Below are 10720 nucleotides of genomic sequence, written 5' to 3'. Positions count from 1 at the left end.
GCAGATAACTCTTTTGTTTACTGATTTTATTTCCCTTGGGTAAATTCCCAGGAGTGGGATGTCTGGGTCATATTGTAGGTCTGTATTCAGATTTTTGAGGTATCCCCATACTGTCTTCCATAGTGGTTTATCAGTTTACATTCCCACCAACATTGGATTAGGGTACCTTTTTCCCAACATCCTCACCAGCATTTGTTGTTGTTGATTTCTGTATGATTGCCATTCTAACTTCAGTGAGTTGAAACCTCACTGTGGTTTTGATTTGCATTTCCCTTGCAGTTAGTGATCCTGAGCATTTTTTCATGTGTCTGTTGGCTAATTTCATTTCCTCTTTTGAGTAATTTCTGTTTAAGTTCTTCGCCCATCTCTTAACTGGGTTGGCTTTTTTTTTTTTTTTGTGGAGTTACTTGATCTCTTTGTATATTCTACTTATTAATCCTTTATCAGTTGCATAGTTTGCAAATAATTTCTCCCATTCTGTCAGTTGCCTCTTCACTTTCCTGAGTGTTTCTTTTGCCTAACAGAAACTTCTTAATTTGTTGTAATCACATTTGTTAATTTTGGCTTTGAATGCCTATGTCTCTGGAGTATTTTCTAAGAACTCTTTGCCTGTGCCAATATCTGGCAGGGTTTCCCCAATGTCTCCTAATTTGAAGGTGTCAGGTTATAGATTTAGATCTTTAATCCATGTTGAGTGGGTTTTTGTGTAAGGTATATGGTAGAGGTCTTGCTTCATACTTCTGCATGTGATCTTGCTTCATACTTCTGCAATGTATCCCTACATTGACATCTTTTTATTTGGTATAATATCTCTTTCTTCTTTATGGGGTAGGCTTTCTCCATTTTTCCCAGTACCACCTATTGAAGAGACTGTCTTTGCTCCAGGGATACCTTTTATCTCCTTGGTCAAATAACACAAGGTGTTATATACTCTTGTGGAGTCAATCATTTTATCAATACATAATGCTTTGTCTCTTTTTACATATGATATGAAGACAGCTATTCCTACTCACTTTTGGTTCTATTTGCCTGGTATACCTTTTTCCAGTTCTTTACTTTCAGTCTAAGTATATCTATTTGTGAAGTGAATTTCTTATAAGCAGCATATAGTAGGGTTTTCTTTCTTTATCTGTCCAGCCAACCTAATTCTTTAGATTGGTGAATTTAATCCATTTATATTGAAGGTTAGTATTGATAGATTATAACTAACACTGTCATTTTGTTGACTATTTATTGGTTGTACCTGCTCTATTGGTGACTCTGATAGTATCATTATGTTGACATTTAATGAAAGACTCCCTTCAGAATTTTATGTAAGGCTGGTTTGGTGGTGATGAATTCTCTCGGTTTTTGCTTCCCTGGGAAATACCTTATTTCTCTTTAAATTCTAAAGGACAGCTCTGCTGGATATAATAATCTTGGTTGGAAGGGTTTTTTTGTTGTTTTTGGTGGTGGTGGTGGTGGTGGTGGTGGTCTCTTTTATGACCTTGGATATATCATCCTAATCTCTTCTACTCTGTAGGGTTTCTGCTGAGAAGTCTACTGCTAGCATAATCAGTTTCCCTTTATAGATAACTTCATGTTTTTTCTTATTGTGTTTAGGATTCTTTCTTAGCCCTTGACTTTTGAAAATTTGACTACAATATGCCTTGGTGAATATCATTTTTGACTGAGTCTGCTTGGGGTCTTTGAGCTTCCTATATCTGGATGTCCATGTCTCTAAGACACAGAAAGTTGTCAACTATTATTTAATTTAGCAAATTCTCAATGCAGTTTTCCTTCTCTTCTCCTTTAGGAATACCTCTAATATGAATATTTTGTCAATTGATGGTAATCCATATTTCATATAGACTTTCTTTATTCTTTTCAAATTCTTCTCTCTTTATCTTTGTCTGATTGGGTTATTTCAAATGTTTTGTTCTCTAGATTGTAAATTCTTTCTTCACTTGGTCTATTCTGCTCTTGAAACTCTCAATTATATTATTCATTTCATTGAAGATTTAATCTCAAAAATTGGGTTCCTTTTAATCAGCTCTATCGCCCTAGTGAATGTTTCGTTTATGCCACTTATTGTTTTCCTCATTTCTTTATGTGTCTATTTGTATTGCTTCATTTAATTGAATTCCCTTACACCCATTGTTTTGAATTCTATTTCTGACGTTTCATAGATTTCCTTAAGATCAGGATCTAATTCTGGAGAAATATTGTGTTATTTTGGAACTGTTATATACTTTTTCTTCAAGTTTCTTGTATCCCTACATTGACATCTTTTTATTTGGTATAATATCTCTTTCTTCTTTATGGGGTAGGCTTTCTTGGAAAAGAGCTTACGGTTTAGATGGAATGCAGGGTATCACTTGGTTTGTTGCTTTGGCTTTGGTTCTAGGTGAGACTAGAAGAGTAATCTCTAAGAAATTTCTTTTGCTTTAATCAATGTCAGCTGTGTCTATAAGAAACATGGTGCTGTAGTTCTTGGGAGAAGAAGTGTGGCTTTGTGGTGAATATGAGCTTCCAAGGGTGTATATCTTCAGACTCCAGAGAGGTAAGTATCAGCTGCACTAGGCATTATGATAGCCAGGTCCTCATTCTTGTTGCTGAGAATAGCAGCTGTCTTCTTGTCCCACTAACAAGCCTGACCTGTGACACCAATAACTATGGCTCTGGGTCTGTGTGATGTGTATGGAACCTCCCCCAGGTCCTGCTGGGAGTATAAACTAGTTCTGGAGCTTGTAATACCAAAAGCACTAGTCCCAGGGTTAGGGGATGTGACCTGATCCCTGTTCTAATCCTACAGGGTGAGTACAAGGTATATAGGAGTTTTTCCACTGGTAGGTATGGATCCAGAGAGGTAGGTACTTATTGCACTAATTATTACAGTATTATTATTTCAGGATACAGTGTGGTCATTATTCAGATCTCCTAGTGTGGGAGCCAGCAGTTGGATATGGTGGTAGCCTTCTGCCTGAAGCAAAACAAACGTACATAGAGCACTCTAGATACTGCAAGTGATTGCAAATTACTCCAAAGATTATAATACTAACATCAACAATCCAAGTTATGCAATACACACATGGAACTTCTTCCAGTTCTCATGTGGTATGCAAGGCTGATGCTGGGGTTTGTGTTTGAGGCTCCCAGAACCATGAGTGAGGATGTGCAAAGGGAACTTTCTCAGGTCAGGATGGAGTTCTTATGGAATCCTGCTTGTGCTATCCCAAAGAAGCTGAAGTCAACCCTCTGTATTACATAGCATCAAATAGTTCAGCCCCAGGTCTTAATCTCAGAATGCCCACAGTTGCAGGACACTGGAGGTCACCTCTCCACCGTACAAATTACCCTGATTCTGGCTCTGGTTGCTTATGGCAGCAGCATGATTGCTTGCTGTCTGCTGAATTAAAGCACAGTTCAGCCAGGAATCTGCCACACCCAATGGGGCCTAGTGCTTTGGGAAGATTGGGGCTTCCCTTTTTTGGAGCAAAGTGGCTGCTCAGACCCCTGTCAGTTCCTCAGGCTGTACTTGAAGTCAAAAGGGGACTGCGGAATTTCCCTTCAGTTAAGGCTGCCAGTGGCTGGTTGCCACAGCACTTTCTTCCTACCTTGTCTTAGGAAGATGCTGTTGGCAGCTGTTGTTCAGCTGTGCAGTTCTAGGGTAGGCTGGTGGCATGGTCAGCCACATCTGCCTGTTTATCCTGTTTCCTCACTGTCCCACAGAGTCTCTGTACTGTTCTGTCACTTCTTTGCTGAAAATTTGTCATTTATGTTACTCAGTATCCTGGGAAAATGGTTCTTTCTTTGTTTTTCTGTTATCTTTCTGCAACTGAGGTCAGTGAGGCTCCTCAATATTCATCCACCTTGAATCTCTCCATGTATATTTTAAATAATATTCCTTTAACATGAACTTTTGAAGAGCCCTCATAATTTAACCAGGCATATCCGAGAGATTCAAAGGTATTACAATACACACAAATGAGATAAATATTTTAAACACTCACAAGTTTCTATCATTTATTTCATTTGTTTTATTTTCTTTAAATTGTCTACTTTTTCCTTAGCATCATAAGTATCAATAATACCTATTAAGACATGACTTTTAAGTGTTAGTATCACTATTAAAATTTTTAAATGTTCATCCTGTGTCACCTAAAGTTATCTCAGGAAATCTCACTGATAAATATATCAAAATTAGGGAAACATTATTCTACAAATCTTGGTTAAGAGGGATATACTAAAGATACAATATGAAAATTATTACATCTAAAAATAATTTTGAGAAACATTGTTTAATAATTATTCCTTTATTTTGTGGCCTGGGCTGTTTCCAACTTCTTCCTTAACGAGGATATGCACTATGAAAAAAATTTTTCTTTGGATTTTTTAAAATTAGAAAGGCATTGCTAACCTTCTAGGTTGGGGCTTGGCAAACTGCAACTCATAAACCAAATCCAGTCCTTTGCCTGTTTTGCAAATAAAGTTTTACTGGAACAGAGACAAACCCAGTCATTTATACAATGTGAATGACACTTTTCACAGCACAAGAGTAGAGTAAATGCCAAAAATCTGATGGCCCATAAGGTGTAAACTATTTACTATCTGGTCTTTCACAGAAAACAATTGCTGACTAGTTGCTACAGTCTAAATGTGTTCCTTCAAAATCCACATGTTAACATTTAATCAGCAGATTGGGGTGATTTAGAAGGTGAGGATTTTAAGAGAGTTTACATGATGAGGGTGGAGTGCCTTCCACCATATGATTACGTGGCAAGAAGCTGCCATCTCCGAAGCATAAGTCATCCTCAGCAGACATCACATTTGCGGGTGCCTCAATCCTGGACTTCCCAGGGTCTATAACTATAAGCAATAAATTTCTATGGTTTGTAAATCACCCAGTCTAAGACACTTTGTTATAGCAGCCTGAACTAAGATACCTATGTCTTAGCACATTTGTTATTATTTCCTTTATGACTTACAGCCATTTTTTACACAAACTCTTCTGAAGGAAGTGTGTGTGTGTGTGTGTGTGTGAGAGAGAGAGAGAGAGAGACAGACAGACAGACAGACATATACAGGATAAAGTGCAGCTACTCTGGTTAAAGCATAATGTAGATTGGTGGTGGGGCCAGAGTTTGTCCTACTCATTATCCCCTATACCACATGCACAGTTTTATCATCTGGAGTCATATCAGCTGATTTTCCCGCCCATGATTATTTTCCTGTTTTCTAGTCATAACAGTTCTTTTCTTTCCTATCAGAAACAACTTTACTGCCAGCGCCGTGGCTGAATAGGCTAATCCTCTGCCTGCAGTGCCGGCACACCGGGTTCTAGTCCCGGCCGGGGTGCCAGATTCTGTCCCGGTTGCTCCTCTTCCAGTCCAGCTCTCTGCTGTGCCCCGGGAAGGCAGTGGAGGATGGCCCAAGTACTTGGGCCCTGCATCTGCATGGGAGACCAGGAGAAAGACCTGGCTCCCGGCTTTGGATCAGCGCGGTGCGCCTGCCACAGCGCACCAGCCGCAGCAGCCATTGAGGGGTGAACCAATGGAAAAGAAAGACCTTTCTCTCTGTCTCTCTCTCTCTCACTGTCTACTCTGCCTGTCAAAAATAAATAAATTAAAAAAAGGAAACCACTGTAGCACACTTCATATGATTCCAGTTGTCCCCACTCCTACTAAGTCAGGGGATCATTCATTTGTTCTGGTCAGGCCACAACATACCTTTTCTCTAGGCACAATGGCTGATTCTAGGACTGGCATGTAATCAAATTGGTTAGTTTCATGTTAATTCCATCAGGGAGGCATACAGTTCTGGTGCCAGTTCTTGGGCCCCTGCCACACACCTTGGATTTTTGGATGGAGTTCCTGGCCCCGGCTTTGGGGTGGCCTAGCCCTGGTTGTTGCAGGAATTTGGGGAGTGAACCGGAAGATGGAAGGTCTTTCTCTCCCCTCCCTCTCTCTCCCACTCTCCCTCTCTTTTCCCCTCGTCATCCTTGGAGGTTGGTAGTAAGAGAAGAATATATCCACTTTATCTCATATCTTCCTCAACTGAGTGAGTGGCACTATCATTTAACTAACAGCTTAAACAAAACATTTAGGAGTCATCCTTGATTTTGTTCTTCCCATTACCTCCCACTCACACATCACATCTACCAGGAAACCCTAACAAATCCATCTTTAAAATAAATTGTAAATTCTACCATTCATCATCTTCTCTTTTAATATCACTGTAGTCCTGGCTACCATTACTTCATCCCTTGATTGCCACAGAATGACCATTCCCTTGCTTTTCTAAAATTGTCCATTAAACCTCCAAAATGATTTTCAACTCACAAGACTTATCATATAACACTATCTGGCCCAAAATGATACAGTGGTTTGAATCAAATTGGAAATAAAATCTAAATTCTTTACTAAGGTCTAAAATGTACCATATGTTGACCTTCTGAGGACCCTAGTAGTTTTTAATGATGTGAATGCCGAACATTTGTTAAAAACAAAAAAACAGTTTCTATATAACAATAACTCAGTGATTTGATCTACATTGCTATTTCCTTTTGAATATTTGTAAATATTTAAATATAGTTTGTCTTCCTTGACTGAGCTTATCAAGTGGGGCTTCCTTGTGCATTTGTCTGACACAACTTAGCAATTATTCTTCTACCTACCACTCAAAAACGCATCCTAGATTAGCTATAATAGTCTTTTAAATTTGCTTTTTTCAATTTATAGATTCAATGTGATACCAATCACAATACCAAAGACATTCTTCTCAGATCTGGAAAAAATGATGCTGAAATTCATATGGAGACACAGGAGACCTCAAATAGCTAAAGCAATTTTGTAGAACAAAAACAAAGCCGGAGACATCACAATACCAGATTTCAGGGCATACTACAGGGCAGTTGTCATCAAAACAGCATGGTACTGGTACAGAAATGGATGGATAGACCAATGGAACAGAATTGAAACACCAGATATCAACTCAAACATCTACTACCAACTTGTATTTGATCAAGGATCTAAAACCAATTCCTGGAGCAAGGACAGTCTATTCAATAAATGGTGCTGGGAAAACTGGATTTCCACATGCAGAAGCACGAAGCAAGACCCCTACCTTACACCTTACACAAAAATCCACTCATCATGGATTAAAGACCTAAATATAAGAATCAACACCATCAAATTATTAGAGAACATAGGAGAAACCCTGCAAGATATAGGTACTGGCAAAGATTTCTTGGAAAAGACCCCGGAGGCACAGGCAGTCAAAGCCAAAATTAACATTTGGGATTGCATCAAATTGAGAAGTTTCTGTACTGCAAAACAAACAGTCAGGAAAGTGAAGAGGCAACCGACAGAATGGGGAAAAATATTTGCAAACTATGCAACAGATAAAGGATTAATAACCAGAACCTACAAAGAGATCAAGAAACTCCACAACAACAAAACAAGCAACCCACTTAAGAGATGGGCCAAGGACCTCAATAGACATTTTTCAAAAGAGGAAATCCAAGCCAACAGGCACATGAAAAAATGTTCAAGGTCACTAGCAATCAGGGAAATGCAAATCAAAACCACAATGAGGTTTCACCTCACCCCTGTTGGAATGACTCACATTCAGAAATCTACCAACAACAGATGCTGGCAAGGATGTGGGGAAAAAGGGACACTAACCCACTGTTGGTAGAAATGCAAACTGGTAAAGCCACTATGGAAGTCAGTCTGGAGATTCCTCAGAAACCAGAATATAACCCTACCATAGAACTCAGCCATCCTACTTCTTGGAATTTACCCAAAGAAAATTAAATTCGCAAACAAAAGAGCTGTCTGCATCTTAACATTTACTGAAGCTCAATTCACAATAGCTAAGACCTGGAACCAACCTAAATGCCCATCAACAGTAGACTGGATAAAGAAATTATAGGACATGTACTCTATAGAATACTATACAGCAGTAAAAAATATTGAAATCCGGTCATTTGCAACAAAATGGAGGAATCTGGAATACATTATGCTGAGTGAAATAAGCCAGTCCCAAAGGGACAAATATCATATGTTCTCCCTGTTCTGTGACAACTAACTGACCACCAAAAAGGAAAACTGTTGAAGTGAAATGGACACTATGAGAAAGAGTGACTTGATCAGCCCTTGCCCTGACTATTGATGAACAATTTAATACTTTATCTCTTTTAGTATTTTTTTGATCTACTTAATACTATTGCTTGAATTCTTTAATTAACACACAATAAGTGATCCCTGTTAAATATAAGAGTGGGAATAAGAGGGAGGAATTGTACAATTAAGAACATGCTCAAGCTGACTTGCCCCAAATGGTTGAGTTAGAAACGTACCAGGGGATTCCAATTCAATCCCATCAAGGTGGCATATATCAATGCCATCTCACTAGTCCAAGTGAACAATTTCAGTTCACAATTGATCATAATGATAGGATTAACTGTCAAATGGATCACATAAACAAGACTAGTGTCTGCTAATACTATCTGATAGAATTAAGAAGCAGAGAACAATCCAACTTGGGAAGTGGGATACACAGCAGACTCATAGAATGGCAGATGTCCTAAACAGCATTCTGGCCTCAGAATCAGCCCTTAAGGCATGCGGATCTGTCTGAAGAGCCCATGAGAGTATTTTAGGCATGGAAAGCCAAGACACTCTGGGAAAAAAAAAAAAAAAGAAGACCTAAATGAAAGGTCTCTGTGAGTGAGATCCCAGTGGAAAGAACAGGTCATCAAAGAAGGAGGTACCTTTCTCTGAAGGGAGGAGAGAACTTCCACTTTGACTATGACCTTGTCTAAATAAGATCAGAGCCAGTGAACTCAAAAGGCTTCCATAGCCTTGGCAACTCATGACAAGAGCCTAGGGGATTACTGATGCCATAAACAAGAGTGTCAATTTGTTAAGTCAACAACAGGAGTTACTGTGCACTTATTCCTCATGTAGGATCTCTGTCCTTAATGTGTTGTCCAATGTAAATTAATGCTATAACTGGTACTCAAACAGTATTTTTTACTTTGTGTTTCTATGTGGGTGCAAACTGTTGAAATCTTTACTTGATTTATACTAGATTGATCTTCTGTACATAAAGATAATTGAAAATGCATCTTGATGTGAATGGAATGGGAGAGGGAGTGGGGAAGGGGAGGGTTGCGGGTGGGAGGGAAGTTAAGGGGGAGTAAAAGCCATTGTAATCCATAAACTGTACTTTGGAAACATATTTATTAAATAAAAGTTAAAAAATAAAAATAAATTTGCTTTTGTTTCATTTCTAGAACAATATCCATCTCTAGACAAACAGGTTATACATTCTATTTTTATAGTTAAAATTAATTGGAATCTCAAAAACTGGCCAATATCTCTAAAATATGATGAGGTGCCAAATTGGACTTGGATAGCACTATTCTTATATTAAGCTACATTTATATGCCAGTAGCAAGATTTTTTTTTTTGGAAGTAAAACTGATTGAATTGTTTATTTTTTGGTATAGATCGCAATGTTCTACTTCTATCTTGAGCCAATCTACAGTCTCTGCTATTATTACCAAATAACTAAAGAATAGCTATGATATTATCACATCATTTTTCAACTAAGCAACACTGTAATTCCTTCTGAAAGAATATAGTCAAAAAAAGAGTTTAATGTATAAAAAACTAGAACGGAAACCTATACCACTTTCATGTATTGTAGTAAAAGTTAATTTATGACAATAGACATAAGATTTTGGTCTTTGTTGACTTGCCATAGTCAAATTTATGTTTTTCTGATGACATTGCCAACACTGCACTCTGACTATCCATAAATATCTACCACATTTTCAACCATATACAAAAGGCAGCCTGATATTCCACCAATACATAATGACAAGGCCTAATGGATTGTTAGGCATACCATTCATTCTGACTGCTCAGTTATATATTCTGAATTTTGGTGCTCATGCAATATTATATGTTAAATGCTTTTAAAAATCAAGGCTTCCCAAATGACCAACATATTAGAATATATACTGTGTGATATTCAAAATAGAGATGTTAATCAAAAAATTAGAAAAAAAAATCTGATTCAAAAATAAAGAATATACTTTACTTCTTTTATCTAAATGAGAATTTAGAAGATTGGTTTTTAGATTTTTTTTAAGATTTTATTTATTTATTTGAGAGGTAGAGTTACAGACAGTGAGAGAGACAGAGAGAAAGGTCTTCCTTCCTTTGGTTCACTCTCCAAATGGCCGCAACAGCCAGAGCTGCGCCGATCTGAAGCCAGGAGCCAGGTGCTTCCTCCTGATCTCCCGTGTGGGTGCAGGGGCCCAAGAATTTAGGCCATCTTCTACTGCTTTCTCAGGCCACAGTAGAGAACCGGATTTGAAGAGGAGCATCCAGGACTAGAACTGGCGCCCATATGGGATGCTGGTGCAGACAGCAGAGGATTAACCCACTGCAACACGGCACTGGCCCCATAGATGTTTATATGAATAACTGTAGTAAGGGTAGCAGAAAAAAACTTAGATTTTTTAAAACAGCAGCTATGTTTATTTACCTTTGGCAAATTGGTAATTTATGTGCTAAATGATCTATGTGTCTCATTTCATTTAATCTAAACTTCATTGACAATACTATAAGGTACATATTAGTTTTCCTATTATATACATGAGAAAACGGAGGCTTAGATAATTTATAATATATAACTTGTTCAAGGTTTCATAATATTAGAGTCA

Source organism: Oryctolagus cuniculus, chromosome X, assembly GCF_964237555.1.
Source record: "Oryctolagus cuniculus chromosome X, mOryCun1.1, whole genome shotgun sequence".
In the NCBI taxonomy this organism is placed as follows: domain Eukaryota; kingdom Metazoa; phylum Chordata; class Mammalia; order Lagomorpha; family Leporidae; genus Oryctolagus; species Oryctolagus cuniculus.
Note: the sequence above shows the minus strand (reverse complement) of the source record.